Source organism: Saccopteryx bilineata, chromosome 3 (genome assembly GCF_036850765.1).
Source record: "Saccopteryx bilineata isolate mSacBil1 chromosome 3, mSacBil1_pri_phased_curated, whole genome shotgun sequence".
Classification (NCBI taxonomy): Eukaryota; Metazoa; Chordata; class Mammalia; order Chiroptera; family Emballonuridae; genus Saccopteryx; species Saccopteryx bilineata.
Window position 1 is genome coordinate 177,841,734 of NC_089492.1, and position 10,000 is coordinate 177,851,733.

Here is a 10,000-nt window from a genome sequence, read left to right on the forward strand (position 1 = left end):
ACAGCCTCCAACAATGAGCAAGAGATTTATTTTTTATTTTTTATTTATTTATTTTTTTTCATTTTTTCTGAAGCTGGAAACAGGGAGAGACAGACAGACTCCCGCATGCGCCCGACCGGGATCCACCCGGCACGCCCACCATGGGGCGACGCTCTGCCCACCAGGGGGCGATGCTCTGCCCATCCTGGGTGTCACCATGTTGCAACCAGAGCCACTCTAGCGCCTGAGGCAGAGGCCACAGAGCCATCCCCAGTGCCCGGGCCATCTTTGCTCCAATGGAGCCTCGGCTGCGGGAGGGGAAGAGAGAGACAGAGAGGAAAGCGTGGCGGAGGGGTGGAGAAGCAAATGGGTGCTTCTCCTGTGTGCCCTGGCCGGGAATCGAACCCCGGGTCCTCCGCACGCTAGGCCGACGCTCTACCGCTGAGCCAACCGGCCAGGGCTAGAGATTTATTTATTTATTTATTTTATTTTTTCATTTTTCTGAAGCTGGAAACAGGGAGAGACAGTCAGACAGACTCCCGCATGCGCCCAACCGGGATCCACCCGGCAGGCCCACCAGGGGTGAGGCTCTGCCCACCAGGGGGCGATGCAACCAGAGCCACTCTAGCGCCTGAGGCAGAGGCCACAGAGCCATCCCCAGCGCCCGGGCCATCTTTGCTCCAATGGAGCCTTGGCTGCGGGAGGGGAAGAGAGAGACAGAGAGGAAAGCACGGCGGAGGGGTGGAGAAGCAAATGGGCACTTCTCCTGTGTGCCCTGGCCGGGAATCGAACCCGGGTCCTCCGCTTGCTAGGCCGACGCTCTACCGCTGAGCCAACCGGCCAGGGCTAGAGATTTATTGAAGGAAGTGTGTGGCAAGGAAAAAGGGGAGAGGAAAGAGAAGCAGTTCAACAGCTTTGGACTACCATGCCGATTGTGGAGTAAGACACCTGTGGAGTAAGACGGTAAAGGATGGAGAATTGGGTAGGAAGAGCCTCAGACTGCAGCAGTGTGTGGGGAGTCCCCCCAGCAAACACTGCCAGTCAATGAGGTCTTGTGTCCTTTGATTCCAGCACCCCCCACCGTGCTCGGTCATTGGCTGAAGCAGCTCAGGGCAGTATGCAGCAGCTAGGGCTGTCAGCCACTCATACTGCCCACATGTTCTCTTAAAGGGAGACCTCAATGGTGCCACACTAGGTGACAGACTGTGGGCCTGTCCCTGACCTTTCCCTTCCAAAAGACCCCCTTCTTGTTTCCTTCTCTTAGCACTCTGTAGGAGCTCCTGAGAAATAGCAGGAAACCAGAGGTGAGTGGAAGTTCAGGCTAAACAAGGGGGAAAATGCTACCTGCTAGAAAAAATGAGTGGGGGAAAACTTCAATTTGACTTAGTTAAAAAATACATTTTGAGAAACCCCTTCTTAGGCTAATGATGCCCCAGCACCAAGGGATATTTCCAAAATGCTGTCCTGATCATGTCATTCCTCTACTCAAAATCTTTCTAGCCTGACCAGATGGTGGCGCAGTGGATAGAGTGTCGGACTGGGGTGCGGAAGACCCAGGTTCGAGACCCCGCGGTTGCCAGCTTGAGCACAGGCTCATCTGGTTTGAGCAAAAGATCACCAGCTTGGACCCAAGGTCGCTGGCTCGAGCAAGGGGTTACTCGGTCTGCTGAAGGCCCGTGGTCAAGGCACATATATATGAGAAAGCAATCAATGAACAACTAAGGTGTTACAACGCACAACGAAAAACTAATGATTGATGCTTCTCATCTCTCCATTCCTGTCAATCCCTGTCTGTCCCTGTCTATCCCTCTCTCTGACTCTCTCTCTGTCTCTGGAAAAAAAAAAAAAATCTTTATACTGCTCTTCACTGCTCATAATAGTGGCCTCCAACTTCCCTAAAGAAAAATGTTTGAGCATGTCCCAAATTTATATATCATATATATTTACTGCAAATAGGGTTCGTAAAAGTTTTATGTATTAATTTTGAATGGGGGGCATAGGCTTTTTCTTTTCTGAGCTAAAATATTCTAAAATTGGCCCTGGCTGGATTGCCCACATCGTTAGAGCATCAACCCAATAATTTAAGGTTCCAGTTTGATCCCCAGTCAGGGCACATACAAGAAACAACCAATGAATGCACAAATAAGTGCAACAACAAATCAATGTTTATCTCTCTCTCTCTTTCTCCTTTCCTCTCTTTCTAAAAATCAGTGAATAAACTTTTTTTTAAACTCTAAAATTGAATTGTGGAGATGTTTTCATAACTCTGTAAATATACTAAAAATCAGAGAATTGAATACTTAAAGCATTTGAATACAATTGTACACAAATTATACCTCAATGAAACTGTAAAAATTGTCCCAAAATGCAAAATAAATTAATAAATGCCTATGAGTTAGTCCTAAAAAAGAAATTATTAGAGATGCACCGAAGAAACACTGAAAGAAACAACACTCAACTTTGCCAGAGGCTATTTTGAGTGGTGCAAATATACGTATTTTTAAATTTTTTTGTTTTTTTAATTTCTCTAAATTAAACAGATTTTTTTAAAACTGAATAAATATTTGAAAGGTACATTATCTTTTAAGTGTTTTTATATACCATATACCTGGGGCAGGAAATAAAATTTAAACATGATTTTATTTAAATAACTGGTTATCAAAATAATCATGGGAGATTTTATTAGCTAAAGGACTTTCAAAATGAAATCAAACTGACTCAATTACATGTAAGCATAACAGACCTACAATTTTGGCTATGGCAGAGTAGCTTGGGTCATAATAACCATGCCACCAGAATACATATAAAAGCTGGATAAAATGCAAAGGAATAGTAACAACACAAATAAAATGAATAAACAAAGCAACGAAGCAATGGCTTCTTTTTTTTAAAGGCATCAGAAATCAGCCAAACCAGCCCGACTGTAAGGGGCTAAGATCCTGGATAGCTGATACTCTATTCAACACTGTTTTTTCCCCTGAGGCACTGGCAGAGTCCTAAACTGTGTATGAACAGGATAGGAGACTGAAACATCAAGCAGAAAGCAGCTACTGAGAAACTATAAAGGTAAACAAAGGATTGGCAGTATTAAAGTGTTGGGGAGAGAAAAGCTGGAGATCAAAGCCTGCCAAAGAGGAACAACCTTGGTAAATACTCCAGTTTGCAGTTAAGAATCTTAAAGGACTATGATCTAGGGCAGGGTTTCTTAACCTTGGCACTACTGACTTGTTGGGCTAGGTAATTTGTTTGTGTTGGGTGTGGGGACTGTTTTGTGCCTTGTAGAATAGTATATCTGACCTCTATCAAAAAGATGACAGTAGCACCCATTCTCAACTTGTGACAATAATGTTCCCAGATATTACCAAATGTCCTCTGGGGGCCGACATCATGTTCAGTTGACAACTACTGCCCTAGAATTAAGGAAAACCAGAAATAAAATGGCATTCCTAAAACTTGAAATTCAGCTTCAATCATCTCAGTTTCTGATTAGACAAAGGTGTTTGACTCTTCCTCTAATTGTATGCTAAAATTAAATTAAATCTTCTCTGAAGAAATATAATGACATCCAGATTTTCTATAATTTTTTACCTACAGTATCTGGAACTTAATTAATATTTAACAATCAATCTAGGAGACAGTGCCAAATGACCTAAAACCAAGAGGAAAAAATAGCAGAAAAAGACCTACATATGACTAGATATTGCAGTTATGAGAAAAGGACTTTATTTTTTATTTTATTTTTTTGTGACAGGGACAGAGAGAGAGAGAGACAGAGGGACAGACAGACAGGAAGAGAGAGAGATGAAAAGCATCAGTTCTTCATTGCAGCACCTTAGTTTTTCATTGATTGCTTTCTCATATGTGCCTTGACTGAGGGGCTACAGCAGACCAAGTGACCCCTTGCTCCAGCCAGCAACCTTGGGTACAAACTGGTGAGCTTTGCTCAAACCAGAGGAGCTTGCGCTCAAGCTGGTGACCCCAGGATCTTGAACCTGGGTCCTCTGCGTCCCAGTCCAACACTCTATCTATTGTGCCACCGCATGGTCAGGCAGAAAAGGACTTTAAAATAAACATGATTAACATGTTTAAAAAAATAATTAAAAGAGGGAGAATTTTGCCAAAATATTGGAGTGTATAGAAAAATCCAATGGAAATTATAAACTAAAAAATAAACTAAATAAGTATAGCGAAAGAGTGCAATCATGAACTAGAAGATAGATGAGTATAAAATATTCAAACTGGAAAAACAAGGATGGAAAAGAAAGGAGCATAGAGACAGATGAAACATGTGCAAACCTAATATATTTATGTACTCAGAGTTCTAGAAGGAGAGGAGAAAGAGAATAAGAAGAATGGCTAAGAGTTCAAGCAATAGATTTAACAAACAATAGATTTAACAAGCTCTATGATTCCCACTCCTGTACTCATATATACCAGTAATTATATTAAATGTAAATGGATTAAATACTCTAAAATATAAATACTTTGGTCGAATTTAAGAAAGAGCTATATGCTGCTCAAAAAACAGATGCACTTTAATTACAAAGACATAGAAAGATTGAGAAAAGATGGAAAAAGTTATACTATGCATACACTAACCAAAATAAATCTAGAATAGCTCTAGTAAATCAGATAAAGTAGATTTTAAAGCAAGAACTATTCCTAGAGGTAAAGAAGGACATTTCATAAACTGATAAAGTGACCAAATGAATGAGAAAATATAATAATCCAAAATTTGTATTTACTTTATAATCATGGCCTCAAAATAAAGAAAAAATTGACAATTAAAAAGAGAAACGAACAGACTGAAAATATAATAAGAAATTTTAACATAACTCTCTCAGAAACGGAAAGAACAAGCAGATAAATAAATCAGATTAGATGTAAACAACATAATTTAACAATATTGGAAAACTTAAGCTAATTGATATAGAAGAACACTATGCCCAACACCTGTAATAAACACAAACTTTTATAGTACACACAGGATATTTAACAAAATGGATTACAGGCTGGGCCAAAAAAGTGTTTACCATTTCAAGGGATTAAAGTTATATACATTCTTCTCATTCTGGTAGAATTAAGTTATAACTCATTAACAAAATGGTAACTAAGACATTGTTAAATGCTTGAAGATTAAGCAATATATTTCTAAGTAACCCACAGTCCAAGAAGAGGTCACACACAAAAAATAGAAAACATTTTGAATTAAATGATATGAAGTGAATATGTGTATATCTCCCACAAAATTTATGTTGAAATCAAAACCACACTTTGAGAAGAAATAAAAAAAGAAGTAGGGATGAATAAATATATAATTTTAAATGACTGGCCAAGGTGATTCATGATGACTTTGGTATTGTGGAGGAACTCATCCCTGCCACCCAGTTCATGCCATCCCTGCCCCCCAGAAGATCATTGGTGGCCCTTGTGGGAAGCCATGGTACTATGGTCAGAGGGGTTGCCCAATACAACATGACTCTTGCATCTACCTGTGCTGCCAAGCTGTGGGCAAGATCACCCCTGAGCTGAATAGGAAGCTCATTGGCATGGACTTCCACGTCTCTGCCCCCCGTGTTGGTTATGGACCTGACCTGCCATCTGGAGAAAGCTGCCAAATATGACATCAAGAAGGTGGTGAAGCGGGCATCAGAGAGCCACAGTAAGGGCATCCTGGGTCACACTGAGGACCAGATTGGCTCCTGTAACTTTAACAATGACACCTACTCTTCCTCCTTCAAAGCTGGTGTTTTCACTACTCTCAACCACCACTTTGTCAAGCGCATTTCCTATTATTAAAATGAGTTTGGTGCCAGCAACAGGGCAGTAAGGAGTAAGAGCCTCCTTAAACACCAGCCCCAGCAAGAGCAGGAGAGGAAGAGAGAAGCTGCTGGGAAGTCCCTGCTGCAACTCAATCCCCCCAGCATGCTGAGAACCTCCTGTCCTCAACACAGTGGCCACCCCAGACCCTTGAAGAAAGGGATGGGTTTAGGGAACCCTATCTTATCATGTACCATCCATAAAGTACACTGGTACCCAGTCCTCCACCCCTGAAAGAAAAGATTAGGGATGGACAGATGGATAGTTAGGTATTAAAGCAAATGTGCTAAAACTTTAATAGCAGAATCGAAGGAACAGGTATAAGAAAATTAACTGTAAAATCTTTTCATTGTCCTATGTTCGTAACATTTCACAATAAAATGTGGGGAGCAGAGCTTACTAAAAGATTATGATTCATAATGGAATACAAGGCAGCAGGTTAGTGGGAATCATGTTACTACAGTGTTAAAGCAATCTGCAAGGTAATGTGAGAATTAATTACACATAGGGACTAAGTCTGTTTACACATCACTACCATCTAAAGACTTAACTGAGTGCTTATCCAACATGACCTTTGCTTTCATTCCTGACAGGAAATGACTAAAGAGCGTGCCAACAGAAAAACATCAATCAATTGCTACTTAGCACAGGTGGAACCTTGTTCATGAAGACAAAGTTTTGTATTGCAACTTCTTCCCCAAATCCAGGATGAGTGCTCAGAGAAGATTTGGATTACAAACAATTAGCAAGTATTTGATAATCTTAGACTGTATGTGCTTTCTGTCATTCAATCATTGAATTAATTAGACAACTGTTTATTGGAAGTTTACTATTTGCTGGGACTGTACAGGGTGCTAAGGATTTTTTTGTGTGTTAAGCAGTGAATAAGAAAGTAAAACAATACCAGCCCTCGGGGCCTACATTCCAGTGAAGAAACAAAGACCAAAGAAATATGTAAAATATATCACCTGGTGGTAGGTTTGATGGAGAAAAATAAGGACAGGAAAGGGGGTAGGGTGTGCTGGGGTAGAGATGGGACTGCATTGTAAATTCTAAGTAGGACAGATGATTAGGAAAAGATGTTTCCAGAAAGTAACTTTTGAGCAAAAACCTGAAGGAGGTGAAGGAGTGAGCCAGGTAGGAGTCTGAGGGAGGAACATTCCAGGCAGAGAAATCAGCCCTTGTGAAGGCCCTAAACTGAGAACACATCCAGGGTCCAGGGCCCAGCAAGGAGTCCAGGAGGCTGGAGCAGAGTGAAGGAGGGGACAGGGATAGCAGATGAGACAGGGAGGTGGGAATGCAGGCTAGGGAGACTCTGCGGGTGCTTTGAAGCCCTGGTGTAAGTCACTAGGGTCAGCAGAGGATTCACAGCAGAGGAGTGACACGATTTGACTTACATGAGACATGCCTTGGCTACAGGTACTGTGAAGATGCCAAATGATTAAGGCACTGACCACATAACTAACAAAGGCCTGCCTGTGAAGAGCTGACTGCTAGGATTCACCGATTTATAGAGCACAGGGCAGGATGTGACGAATTGCAGGCTACAATCTCAGCCAGGATGAGCTCACTGCCTCCAAGGTGATCGGTGATCCACCAGGGAAGACTCCATGGGACATGAATGCACCTAGCCTGTGGGTGAGACTGGCTGGCAAAGATGAAGGAAGGACGCAACAGAGAAGGGACACCATCTGAAAAGATGCATGAGATGAGAATGTGACCGCGGCCGGGACCATGAAACACAGAGCTGTGAGAAGTAGTGGAAGAGAAGATTGAGGGGGTGTGCTATCAGGAACACCTCCAAGGAGGTTTTTGTTCTTTTGAATGCTGTTCCAAAAGGCATGGACGTGTGTGTGTGTGTGTGTGTGTGTGTGTGTGTGTGTGTGTGTGTGTGTGTTTCAGAAGTTAGAAGCCGGAAGGCAGTCAGACTCCCCCCCACATGCGCCCAGACTGGGATCCACCCTGCATGCCCACCAGGGGGCGATGCTCGGTCTTCTTGCTCTCTTGTGGTGGGAGACATTCTAGCACCTGAGGTGGAGGCCACAGAGCCATCCTCAGTGCCCCGGCCAACTGTGCTCCAGTGGAACCTTGGCTGCGGGAGGGGAAGAGAGAGACAGAGAAAAAGGAGAGGGGGAGGGGTTGAGAATAGATGGGCGCATCTCCTGTGTGCCCTGGCTGGGAATCAAACCCAGGACTTCCACACACCGGGCCAACGCTCTACCGTTGAGCCAACTGGCCAGGGCCCTGGACCTTATTTTTAAAATAACTTTTACAGCTCTTGGTTCCTGAGATTAACATTAGAGAGAGCAGAGAGGAAAGCAGAGAGAGGCCACGTGGAGGAGGCCAGAAGAAGCAGCCAAGATGGCAGAGTGTTGATTGAGAAGCCAGTTTGTGTGAGTTTGTGCAGAAAGAAGGAAGGAGATGGGGAACAGAGGTGAATAAATCTGGTGAGCTAGAAACCTTTGATTCTAGGAAACTTGGATAAGTCAGTAGCTTTGTGAGCACTGAATGAGTGGGTTTTGGAGCCCAGTGTGTGTTTTTACTTGCCTGCCAGGTGCAAGCTAGGATTAAAGATAATGGCCCACCAAAAATAAATAAATAAATAAATAACTTTTACATTTTTTAATTGTGGTTAAAAAAAACACGTAGCATAAAATTTATCACCTTATCCATTTTTAAGTTTAGTAGTGTTAAGTATATTCATACTGTGTGCAGTAAATCTTCACAACTTTTTCATCTTGCCAAACTAAAACTGTACCCATTAAATAACAACTCCCCACTACTTTTCCCCAGTCCTACTCAATCTCCACTCCACTTCTGTTTCCGTGAATCTGACTACTCTGTGTACCTCTTACAAGTGGAATTGTAGTGGAATAACCCATTGCGTGGCCTTGGATGGGAACACAGCCAACAAGAAAAGAATGTTTTGCCAACAGAATTATGTTGTGACTTGAAGGCGGGTCACTGAAACAGGTCTATGTGACAGAGGCAGTTGCTGGGCTTTTCTCAGTAAAACATTCTCATAAGATTTCTGTTCCTTTCAAGGTAATCCCTTGAGATAAAGAGAGGAATGTTGTGGGAACCATAGAAGCAATAGCAATTAATGCCTTTTGATATTATATTTTTATTAAGCTATCATGCAGGTATACTCCATGTATCTTTAAGTAAAAGTTATGCTTGATGTTATACCAATTTCTCAGTAAACAGGCTTTCTGAAATCTTGTAAATAAAAATAGGACACAGCGCGAACTGGGGACATTTTCCTGAGCAAGTGGTGGTCCATTGCTAGTCCTTGATAATTTCGTCTGCTGATCTCTTTCTCTGAGCCCCTGACTCACACAACATGGAATCATACAGTGTCTGCCTTTCTGTTACTGGTTTATTTCGCTCAGCATAATGTCCTCAAGTTTCATCTATGTTGTGGCATGTGACAAAATCGTCTTCTTTTTTATGGCTGAATAATATTTTATTGAATATTTATTTATTTATTTATTTATCTCACCCATTTTGTTTATCTCTTTCTTGCTTCCCTGTTTTGTCCATTGTGAATATTACTGCTATGAGCATGGATGCACAGATATTTCTTTTAGATCCTGTTTAGATTCACTTCTTTTGAATATGTGCCCAGAAGTGGCATTGCTGGAACATGTATTGATTCTATTTTTAATGATTTGAGGAATCACCATGTTGTTTCAATGACAACTGCACCATTTCACAACTCACCAACAATGCACAGGGCTCTTGTTTCTCCACATCCTTACCAGCACTTGTCGTGTGTGTGTGTGTGTGTGTGTGTGCACACGCGTGCGCGCATGCATTAACTGTGGCCAATCCTAATGGATGTGAGATTTTATTTTTTGTTTTTAATTGAAGTAGTACTCTCTAATTTCCTTCACCTCTTTCTTAACCATTCCCATCTCTTAGATCAAGTGGATATCCAATAACTATTTCTACTTTTCTGGAACTAGCTGTAACACATAGGAGTTCAAGCTGGAAAAATTTGAAGTGACTGAAGTCTTCCCTTCCCCCAGTTCACGGCATTCTCTTTCACTGGCTGATTCTCCTCAGGGGAACTTAGCATGAACTTCACGGTTTTGCTAGGTTCTATGAACTCAATGTTATTTTTAGCACTGTATTTTAACTAGATTACCACAAACACTTCCGAAATCTGGTAGAGAAAGTCATTTTATCTGTTATTCCC

The 10,000-nt window shown here is 41.9% G+C and overlaps 1 non-coding gene and 1 pseudogene across 1 annotated transcript; one reads left to right on the forward strand and one right to left on the reverse strand.

Moving 5' to 3' along the window:
- Nucleotides 1–750: 750 nt before the first annotated feature.
- TRNAA-AGC (transfer RNA alanine (anticodon AGC)) lies at nucleotides 751–826 on the reverse strand. Its single transcript has one exon. It is a non-coding gene; the product is annotated as a tRNA-Ala (tRNA).
- Nucleotides 827–5,307: 4,481 nt separating this feature from the next.
- Nucleotides 5,308–6,033, forward strand: LOC136329937 (glyceraldehyde-3-phosphate dehydrogenase pseudogene; annotated as a pseudogene).
- Nucleotides 6,034–10,000: the final 3,967 nt, after the last annotated feature.